Genomic DNA, 11,047 nt, shown 5'->3' on the forward strand with positions numbered 1-11,047 from the left:
TCGTACATACATACCCTTTCCTCTACTGTGTACACATGTGGAGGCATTGTGAGAAAAGTAACAACTTCACAACTTGAGAACAGTTGGAGCGACCAATCAACACTTAATACATGTTCTAAGCATGGACCTGAACTGCGAAGTGCAGGCATTTCCGTGCTGTCGCTGCACTGTATAATGGGAAGCGATGAGCGATGCAGATAAGCTGGGCACGCCTGCCGGCCAAGCAATGAGAGAAACTCGCTGTACCATCTGTACTGGATCACCGTAACTCCTTTCTGCACCACTTTGTTTTTCCTCACTTTCTTCTACCACACTTATAAGGACACTATCACTTTCAGTACTGATGGTAAATATTCACTTCTAGACACTGATATGTCACTAAGTTCAGACACACTTTTGCTCTTATTTGGGATTTCTTTAATCTCATCAGGATCCATAATAAATATTTATTTTGCTAGGGGCTTTACGTCGCACCGACACAGATAGGTCTTATGGCGACGATGGGATAGGAAAGGCCTAGGAGTTGGAAGGAAGCGGCCGTGGCCTTCATTAAGGTACAGCCCCAGCATTTGCCTGGTGTGAAAATGGGAAACCACGGAAAACCATTTTCAGGGCTGCCGATAGTGGGATTCGAACCTACTATCTCCCGGATGCAAGCTCACAGCCGCGTGCCTCTACACGCACGGCCAACTCGCCCGGTAATAAATATTTAGGCCTAGCACAAATTAAAATGGGAATGTGGTTTTACTCTTTCTAAAACAGCGCCAGCAAAAAGTACCTCTTCATGTTATAGGCATACAAAAATGATGGAAACCGTAAACAATGAATTGTAAATTGTTTCAGTATTTTTCGAACTTGAAAGATTCACAGATACACTGAAAGAGCTTTCTACTAATTGCTTATGGAATGTGCTGCACTCATACAAGCGGTTTTGGAAATTTACCAAGCTTTATGACACTGCATGTACCACTAAGTTTTACAATATTTAAAATTCTTCCACCGTTTTGATACTTTTTTGCCTTTTGGCAAATTTTTTATTTGTCAACAGTACATGTTTCGTTTCTCATTTAGGAACATCCTCAGCTGTTATTATAGCTTAGGTGAATTGCTAAGATTTTAAACACGTTGATTTGCAGGTGCATTGATTCACTTAAAAACTATTAAAAATTCCAATTAAATTAAATGATATTAAAGACAATGTAGGGGTTAGTATGTTAATGATATGAGAACGGATGATTACATAGTTGGTCAGCTTAAAAACTATGTCTATTCATTTGAATAGTTGTTAAAAATTTTTTCATTTTGTTACACTGAAATGTCTGTTTGCGGTTAAAAGTTTAAAAAAATGTTTGACTTCGTAACACTGTTCAAATTATTGAATGTTTTATCTTCTGTTCCTTCCAGGTAAGTTGTTATATATTATGAGTTTGCTTATGGTGCCTTTGATTGAGTCTAATGTGGAACTTTGAAGCTGATTGCTGATCAATTTTTGTGAAGGGAGCTTCGTTTCAATTTCTTGCTATTGTTAGACTCCAATTCTACTGTGACCCTGGAGGGACGTTTGTTGCTGCTTTGCGTCTTGTTATACAAGACATAGTTTTTAAGCTGACCAACTATGTAATCATCCGTTCTCATATCATTAACACACTAACCCCTACATTGTCTTTAATACCATTTAATTTAATTGGTATTTTTAGTAGTTTTTAAGTGAATCAATGTACCTGCAAATCAACGTGTTTAAAATCTTAGCAATTCACCTAAGCTACAATAACAGCTGAGGATGTTCCTAAATAAGGAATGAAACATGTACTGTTGACATATAAAAAATTTGCCAAAAGGCAAAAAAAGTATCAAAACGGTGGAAGAATTTTAAATATTGTAAAATATAGTGATTCAATTTTGATACGGAAAATGAAGTTGATTACTTGCAACTGCATGTACCACCGGTGGCGCATGACGGCATGAGATTGCCGCGTGATTAGCAAATGCTGTCGTGCACCATCAGTGGCGCACAAAATAAATTGCGTAACACATCTCTAAAACTGTTGTAATATGCAAACTGACCACTGATCAAGGGGTTTCATGTGAAAAACAATGTTGTTTGTATAAAAACTCATTATCATCATTTTAAGAATTCAATGCAAAATACGAAGCAATTTTCGAGAGGTAAAATATTTTAATCATGTACCACCAGTGGCGGACGTTAGGTTGAACATGTTAATCACCCCTCGATTTCCTTTAGAGGTAGTTTGTTCATTTTCCTGCTGCTTGCACCACAAACAACAAATGAGAGCTGCGGTGAATGAAATACGTAGCTACACTAACATACAGCAGCACACTGATGTACACAGTCTTGTCAAGTCCAGCAGTCCAAACGTGTCGTGTGAAACTTCGCAGGCGTAAGGGATCCCAGGTTTGGTCACTATGGTTTCTACACTCAGTATACAGCAGTTAACACAAATATACCAGTGTTTAATGTTGTAACATGTAAAAACACAATTATATGGCAAACTGTTTAAGATTTACAAAAAAATTGCATGTGAACATTTTTGTGGAAAATTTAAATCTAAATTCTGTAAGCATGTTTATTTTTTATAAGATTAATGGTTTATTTACCCATTTTTTGGCTTTTATTGGATAAGACATGTATCAAAACACAGAACGCTGTACTTTCCAGAAAGACTGCTAAAATTAGAAAGACAATACTTCTTCTGTCTCTATTTTCCTGAATACTGAGGAGTCATGTTGATGCAAGTGTAAAGGACTAGTATAACTTGGAAGCAATTTCCTAAACCCATGCGTAAATAGTGAAAATATTGAGCTTGTTTAGGTGTTATTATTATTATTATTATTATTATTATTATTATTATTATTATTATTATTATTATTATTATTATTATTATTATTATTATTATTATTATTATTATTATTATTTGCATAGTTATGTATGGATTTTATTTGGTATAAATGGTGGTTGAATCCTTTATTATGTGTGTCTTATGAAACAAAACATATGAGGTTATGTCACAACACATCTGCTGTACGTACTGTATATTAATATTACTTTATTTCATGTAAGAACACATAATTAATATATAATTTATTATTGCCTGTAAATATGATGTATAAATCCAATGTAATGTTGTGTAACACAGGGTAAGAGTCCAGAACAACGCATCTTTGTCACTCGAGTTCTATATAATGTTCGATCCATTTGTAAATAGGTTATTGGAGATTTGAGAAAATTAGAGAAAACATGTTATGTCATACTTTTCTAGAAGTCTGGCCAGGCAGGGTATATAAAGAGACAGTCTGGGGAGTGTATTTGAGTTGTTAGTGAGACTTGTTAGTGAAAGTCGCTAGTCGAATTCAGTGTGTGAACTCATGTTGTGATTTTGTTGGGTTAGCAGTTGGTTGACATGCTAATGTAGCAGTCAAGTGTTCAAAATGGTGGTTCATTGATATGTGTATATAATGTATATAATTTGTAAATAAAACAGTGTATACAACTGACAGCATTTCGTGTGTGCATCTTTGTGGTTACAACAATGTTCCCACAACTTAATTATCAAGTGTGAACTATATTCTCCATTTGAGATTACTTCTTTGTATTTCTGTTTATCTGACTGTCAGACTATATTTTCATAAGGTCTGACCACTGCATTGCAGGTTATTGCTATGCACCTTCTGATTTCTGTTTTGCAGCTGCCCTGAGTAGAAACTAATGATAATGATCCCAGAAGAACAATAAAGAAAATAATATATAGATATACATATGAACCTTTTATATAAAATTTCTGACTTACTTTACTTCCTTCAACACTTGCTTCTCTGATAAGCTATCGTGTTTATATGCAGCTTATAATAATTTGGAAGAAATACTTCTTCTAAAAGTGAAATAAATATTGAAATTGGTTGAGTGTTTCCCAAGATTAGTCTCCTCATACAAACTTTCTTCAACACTTGCTTCTCTGATAAGCTATCGTGTTTATATGCAGCTTATAATAATTTGGAAGAAATACTTCTTCTAAATGTAAAATAAATATTGAAATTGGTTGAGTGTTTCCCAAGATTAGTCTCCTCATACAAACTCACAAACACTCTCTCTTTATAATAATATCTGTATAGATACATCAGCATCAAGTGACAATCATAGATAATGGTAATCTATGGAGCTTATGTATTAAGATGATAAGTGGATAGGAAGATAAGCCACTTAAACATATTTTTGCAAAAGATGAGCTTCTGTCACAATACAATTAATCTTAATTATAGAATTAACAAACAAGTATATTCTTGAAGAGAGAGAGAGAGAGAGAGAGAGAGAGAGAGAGAGTGTGTGTGTGTGTTCAGAGAAAGAGATAGAGAGAGAGAGAGAGAAAATGTACATACTCTGCAAACTTTGTTCGGAGATTAAAAACGTGAAAGGAGTGATTACTGATACTTCAGTAAGAACAGTTGCAGAGGGATATTTATAATGGCAAGATAAAGGCTAAGTAAAACAAGAACACATTCTATGACATTCTATGAAGCAAGAATCTGAATCAAATTTGGTTGCGGGGCTATGTGAAGCAAATAGAGGAGTGTGCAGTACCTAAGGAACTGATGGAATTTACTCTAAAAGGCGAAGAAAGTAGAGATAGATCAAGGAGGTCATGTTTAGTTTAGAAAGATTTTATGGTAAGAAGCATGGAGGTGGAAGAGGCTAACACTGCTAGCTTCCAGGAAAGGACTGTGGAGGATGTATAATATTTTCACAGAGATTTGTAGACTGAATACTGAAAGCATATGTTACAATTTTTTTGCATTACTCAGTTTTTCTTAGTCTTTGAGCACTTCTATTCACTTTTAACTATTTGAAAAAAGAAACATGTAGTACAACAGCCCATTAAGGACATTGGTCTGCCATGACAGCTGCTACCTGGCCACATGACCTGCAGATTACAAGGTGATGCGTGGTCAGCATGACAAATCCTCTCAACTGTTATTTTTGAACACAAGGCCTCTCCAGATAAATGGCAGGTTTATTATCGCTACACTCTGGGGGCCAGCAAGACATTCAGAGAGGAGAGGGGAAAAAGGTATGGGAGAGATGTAATTAGATTAGTCAATCAATCAATCAACCAATCAATCAATGATCTGCATTTAGGGCTGTCACAGGTGGCAGATTCCCTATCAGTTATTTACCTAGATTTTTTGTAAACATTTTCAAAGAACTTGGAAATTTATTGAATATTTCCCTTGGTAATTTATTCCAATCCCTTACTCCTCATCCTTCAAATGAGTATTTACCCCAATTTGTCCTCTTGAATTTCAAATTTATCTTCATATTATGATATTTCCTACTTTAAAAGCTCTGCTCATACTTATTCGTCTACTTATGTCATTCCACGTCAACTCTCCACTGACAGCTTGAAACATACCACATAGTTGAGCATCTCGTCTCCTTACTCCCAAGTCTTCCCAGCCCAAAGTTTGCAACATTTTAGTAACACTACTCCTTTGTTGGAAATCACCCAGAACAAATTGTGCTGCTTTCATTTGAATTTTTTTCAGTTCATGTATCAAGTAGTCTTGGTGATGGTCACATACACTGGAATCATACACTAACTGCAGTCTTACCAGAGACTTATACGCCCTCTCCTTTACATTCTTATTACAATGGACCACTGCAAGCAGCTGAGATGTGTATTGTTAGAGATGAGATTACAATAAAAGAGATCAGCAATATGGTCACAACTAGCAAGAAGATTTTACAGCAATGTAAGAATCCTGGTGTGGATGAGGACAAACCATTTCAGTGCAAAGAGGTGGAAATGAAATTTTGAGATATAGGCTCGGAAAAATAGACAGATCTTATAAATAATGCAGAGAAATAGGGAAGGCTTGGAATAGGGAAACTACAAGGGATCAGCAGACTGAAGTGGAAACAGAATGCAAGCTTGCAGTTTTGCGTATCTGTCAGAATCATATTCATAGTCAAAAGACTTCTAGGTTTATGTGGAATCAGAACCACAGGGACGTGACTCTTAATTTCAGAAATTACACACATATTGAGAACGATTTTTGGTGAGAAATTACTTAGGATGTTACTTGGCCATAATGACCGTAATTGATGTGGGAGGGGATGATTTTCATGCCGTCTGCCCTCATCAAACAACAGTCACCACCACTAGTAGACCAACAGGCTGGAAACAATAACCCAGAATCATTGCAAAAGGGATATAAAAACACAAGAGCATAGAAGAGCCACATGAAATGAGAAAAGTCATGATAAGCAACCCTCAAAAACCAAGTGCTTCAAGAGAGCTGTATATAACCAAATACTATTTTTTAAAGAGAATTTGTTATTATTATTACTGTTATTTTGCTGTTTATTTTAAGTCACACTGACACAGACAGGTCTTATGGTGATGATGATGAGGAGTAGTAGTAGTAGTAGTAGTAGTAGTACAGTGAATCCCACATAAGCAATGCTTGTGCATGGGCTTGAATGACTTAACAATACAATGGCAACAAACTACTTTAACTTATTTTATTGTACACAGTTACATATATATTAAGTAAATAATTGGCGTTGGCAATATTTAACAGATCATTTACAACAGTATTTTATGGGTACACATTTATTTTTAAATTAATGAGTTTAGTTCTCTCTGTCAGTTTTTCATTTCTGTTTAAATTAATTCTTAGGACCAATTTGGAGTGACAGCAAATCATTTTAGATTAAAATTTATTGTTCTTTTTACATCTGTCTGTAGGAACCAGGTATTCAAAATTTGTTTTACTCTGGGTTTGTTTCTGACATCTATAACCTAATGGTGGTGGTGGTGGGGAGTTATTATAAATGGGTCCAAGAAAACTTGCATATCTCTGTCCACCTAAAGTATTTCTTTATGGGAGTGGCAAAACAGATCTAACTTGCAGTCTTGTATTACGGTTCTTTACTGGTTGGTTGTGAAATTTGGAATAGTTTAAAAAGATGTACAGTAATATTACTTTTGCACATATCTGACGTATATCTATTTATCTAATGCACCACTCAATCCTATTATATCATGCTGAAATATGGGATTTACAAGTGCATAGTAAACACTTTGATGAAACCAGTTTTCTGAGTCAGTAAAATTTGTATATAAGACCTTGTAGTTGGTTTTCCAGATGAGTGGTGTGATAATTCCACTTCAGGTGGCCATCAGTAAATATTCCAAGGTATTTAACATGAGTAGCTTTTTGCAGTAGAAAGCAAGAGCAATCACTAGCTGGGCAGGCATTTTTACGAATTTTGATTTGCAAACAGTTTGGAGGTTGAAGGTTTCTGTTATGTGAGAATGTAACACATGTTTTATTTTGATTTATAGTCAACAACTTTTGTTTCATCTATTGTTTATTGCTATGCTGCATTTATCATAAGTCTCTTCCCATGAGGGACCTCTGATTGTGGTAACTGTGTCACTACCATAAGCAAGTATTTTTCCAGATCATTAGCGTACTCGTATATCACAAATAGTACTGGCCCAAGGATTGTTCCTTGTGGTATTCCTGTTTGAATTATTTCTGGTTAACCATCAGTTTTAACTCTTTGGATTCTATTTGTAAGGAAACTGGCTATGAGCCTCTGTGTTATTCCATGAATACCTAATTTTTCTACTTTGTTTAATAGTATATTGTGACCTACAGTATTAAGTGCATCTTTTAGGTACAAAAACATAGTCATTGTTCATTTTCCTTCATCTAATGATAGTATTCGGGAGGTAGTGGGTTTGAATCCTACTGTCAACAGTCTTGAAGACGGTTTTCTGTCATTTCCCATTTTCACACCAGGCAAATTCTGGGGCTGTACCTTATTAAGGCCATGGCCGCTTCTTTCCCACTCCTAGCCCTTTGCCTTGTGTGAAAATGGGAAACCACGGAAAACCATCTTTGGGGCTGCCAACAGTGGGGTTCGAACCCACTGTCTCCTGAATACTGGATACTGGCCGCACTTAAGTGACTGCAACTATCGAGCTCGGTGTCAACACTACTCACTTTAACAAATTCTCTGTCAGATTCTCTATCCTACCACTCAAACTACTTTACTCCTCTTATTATCTTGTATGCTTCATTATAGCACCACCATTTGTATTTACAGTTTCCCTATGCTCATTCATTCATTTAGCCTCCACAGTCTGTGCAATTACAAACTAGGAAATATACAGACAGTATAAAATTGTCGAGTGGCCCGCCGACTTTTTGGCTGAATGGTCAGCGTATTGGCCTTTACTTCAGTTTCCGACTGGGTCAGGGATTTAATTCCTCTAGTTTGAGTACTGGGTGTTTGTGTTTGTTTTAATACACATCTCCAAATATACTCAACACATCACACCAGAAACCACATGGAAACATGCTATAGTGAAAACATTCCTTCACATAGGGTTGGCATCAGGAAAGGCATCCAGCTAAAAAACTAGGCTAAATCCATTCAAAGTGCTGATCCCAGGCCAGGAAGAAGAACATAGAGATTGTCAAGTGATTTCTGCAATATTCTGTGTTCAATAATGAACACTTTGTGTAGTAGTAGTAGTAGTAGTAGCAGCAGTAGCAGCAGCAGCAGCAGCAGCAGCAGCAGCAGCAGCAGCAGCAGCAGTAGTAGTAGTAGTAGTTTTTTTTGTTATGTCAGGGGAAAATCTTTTAAAGACACCACTCTGTGTGGGAGTTGGATTTCCACCAACTAAAAACCCCTGCCCTCTTCACTCAGACCATTCTGGAACTGCTTGTCGGCATGACATCAGAATGGAGTGATGTATATTATTAAGTTCTTCCTTTCTCTTCTTTCTCCTTCATCCCCATAATGCTTGTCGCCATTGCCTTTACTGTGTTCCAGGCAGACGGGCTCTCTAACATAATCTGAACCAGATTCCCTGGCGTGAGTTGTCGGCCAAGTTGTTGGCAGGCTTTCCTTCGTTCTTCTTCCCATCGAACACAGTAGAAAAAAGTGTGTTCTACTGTATCCCTTTCAGAACAGTACCGACAACCATCTCCCTGCGTCTTTCCCATCTTCATGGCGTATACGCCGAATCTTCCATGTCCTGTCAGGATCTGCGACAGATAGTAATCTACCTGCCGATGTCTACATTTAAGCCAGTCTCCTATGTTGGGTATTAGCTTTTTTGTCCATTGGCCAACATCGGTTGTGCCATCCCATCGGTCTTGCCAGTCTAGTAAGAGTTGGTTCCTCGAGGCTTTCTTTTCTTCAGCAGATATAGTTGCACCCCTTTCATGCCAAAGTTTTCTCTCTACAACGAGGAGGTCAATGGGAATACTGGCAGCTACAACTTGTAAAGCTGCTGTCGAAACAGTTTGATATGCACAGGTAACTCTGAGCAGCATTTTCCTCTGTACTCTTTCCATAGCTCTTCGGTGAATCTTCCTCCTGAGTGCATTGTGCCAGATAGGTGCAGCATAAAGTAAAATGGAATATACTGCAGAGCACATAATCTGTCTCTTAACTGTTCTTGGTCCCCCGATGTTAGGCATAAGTCTGGCCAATGCCGATGCCTTTTTCTCTGCCTTTTGGGTTACTGCCTTCACATGTACACCAAATGTGCAATTCCTGTCAATAAGAACCCCAAGGTATCGTACAGACTTTCCTGGAATAATCACTGTATCATTTAATAAGAAATGGACATTTTTCCAATTCCTGGAACCTTTCAAAATTACAGCCTCAGTCTTATGTGGAGCCAATCTCAACTTATTATTTACCATCCAAAGGTTAACTCGTCTCAGTGATTCATTTACTCGGAAGGTCAGTTCTTCTACATTCTCTGCTATTACCACTATTGCAAGGTCATCTGCATAACCAATAGATGTTGTCCCTTTTGTCAGCTGCAGGCGTAATACACCATCATATAGAATATTCCACAAGGTGGGTCCTAGGACAGATCCCTGTGGAACGCCAGCACTCATTTCAAGATCTTCTAAATCATGAAATTGTATTCTTCGTCCTTTGAAGTACTTAACGATTATTTGTTGTAGATACTGAGAAATGTTCATCCTACGAAGTTCTCTCAAAATAATGCTCCAAGAAGCAGTGTTAAAAGCATTTTTGACATCTAGCGTTATCAAGGCAGCCCATTTCTCACTGCTTTCTGCCTGTATTTGAATCACTCTCAATAGCTTGGGTTGTGGTTCTACCCTTTCTAAATCCAAACTGGTTCGAAGAAAGTCCTCCCTGTTGTTCAAGTTCTTTCTCCAGTCTAGTTTTAATCAATCCTTCGTAAAGTTTGCTCAAGGTGTTTAATAAGCAAAGTGGCCTGTATGCTGATGGATCTAATGATAGTTTCCCTGCCTTCAATAACAGCACTAGCTTGGCTACTTTCCACTCATCGGGGAATTCACGCTTTTTTAATAAATCATTGAAGACTGATAAGATCCAACCAGGTGCCACCTCAACTGCATACTTGATGGCTTCCAGTGGGATTCCATCTACACCTGGTGCCTTACCAGTCTTCATATTGCGTGCTACCTCTTGTAACTCAACCACAGTGAACGGTTCTGCAACACAAAAATCTGATTCCGTTTCAAGTCTGTCATTAGTACAAAGGAACAACTCCATTGCTATGGCTTTCCTTCTATCAGCTGGGAGCTGAACTGGTACCCTGTTGATTATTCGACCGGTCACTATCTTATATCCCGCTCCCCAGATATCACTGTCTAGATCTTCGCATAGCTTTTGCCAGAGATTTCTCTTAGAATCCTTTATTAGCTTCATTAGTTGCCTCTTTGATGCCTTATATTCAGCTTCTAATTGTATTAAGTTGACCTGGCTGATTTTTTTCCTAGATCTTGTAAGAATTCATCTCTTGTGATTACAGTCTTTCCTTTGCATGTCTACTTCATTGTTCCACCAGTAAGGGACTCGTGTTTTATATTTTGTTGATCCCCTCAATCGGCTGGTCCTACAAGCATCTTTAAGAACAGCAGTTACATCTTTTAGAGTATGTTGCACTGTATCTACAGTTTGTGACATCCACTCAATTGCAATTTTGAAAGTTTCCCAAATATAGTT

At 37.3% G+C, this 11,047-nt stretch overlaps 1 protein-coding gene across 2 annotated transcripts in view; it reads right to left on the reverse strand.

Annotated features, from left to right (window-relative positions):
* LOC136866031 (uncharacterized) overlaps positions 1–11,047 on the reverse strand; it is a 44,505-nt gene that overhangs the window by 30,858 nt on the left and 2,600 nt on the right. Inside the window, exon 1 of one of the 2 annotated variants that reach the window (XM_067142646.2) lies at positions 3,807–4,085. The exons of the other annotated variant lie outside the window; for it this stretch is intronic. The gene's annotated coding sequence lies outside the window, so the exon portion shown is untranslated. Of the gene's footprint in view, positions 1–3,806; positions 4,086–11,047 lie in introns of those variants that run through there. 2 annotated transcript variants of the gene reach the window in all.

Source organism: Anabrus simplex, chromosome 3, assembly GCF_040414725.1.
Source record: "Anabrus simplex isolate iqAnaSimp1 chromosome 3, ASM4041472v1, whole genome shotgun sequence".
Lineage (NCBI taxonomy): Eukaryota > Metazoa > Arthropoda > Insecta > Orthoptera > Tettigoniidae > Anabrus > Anabrus simplex.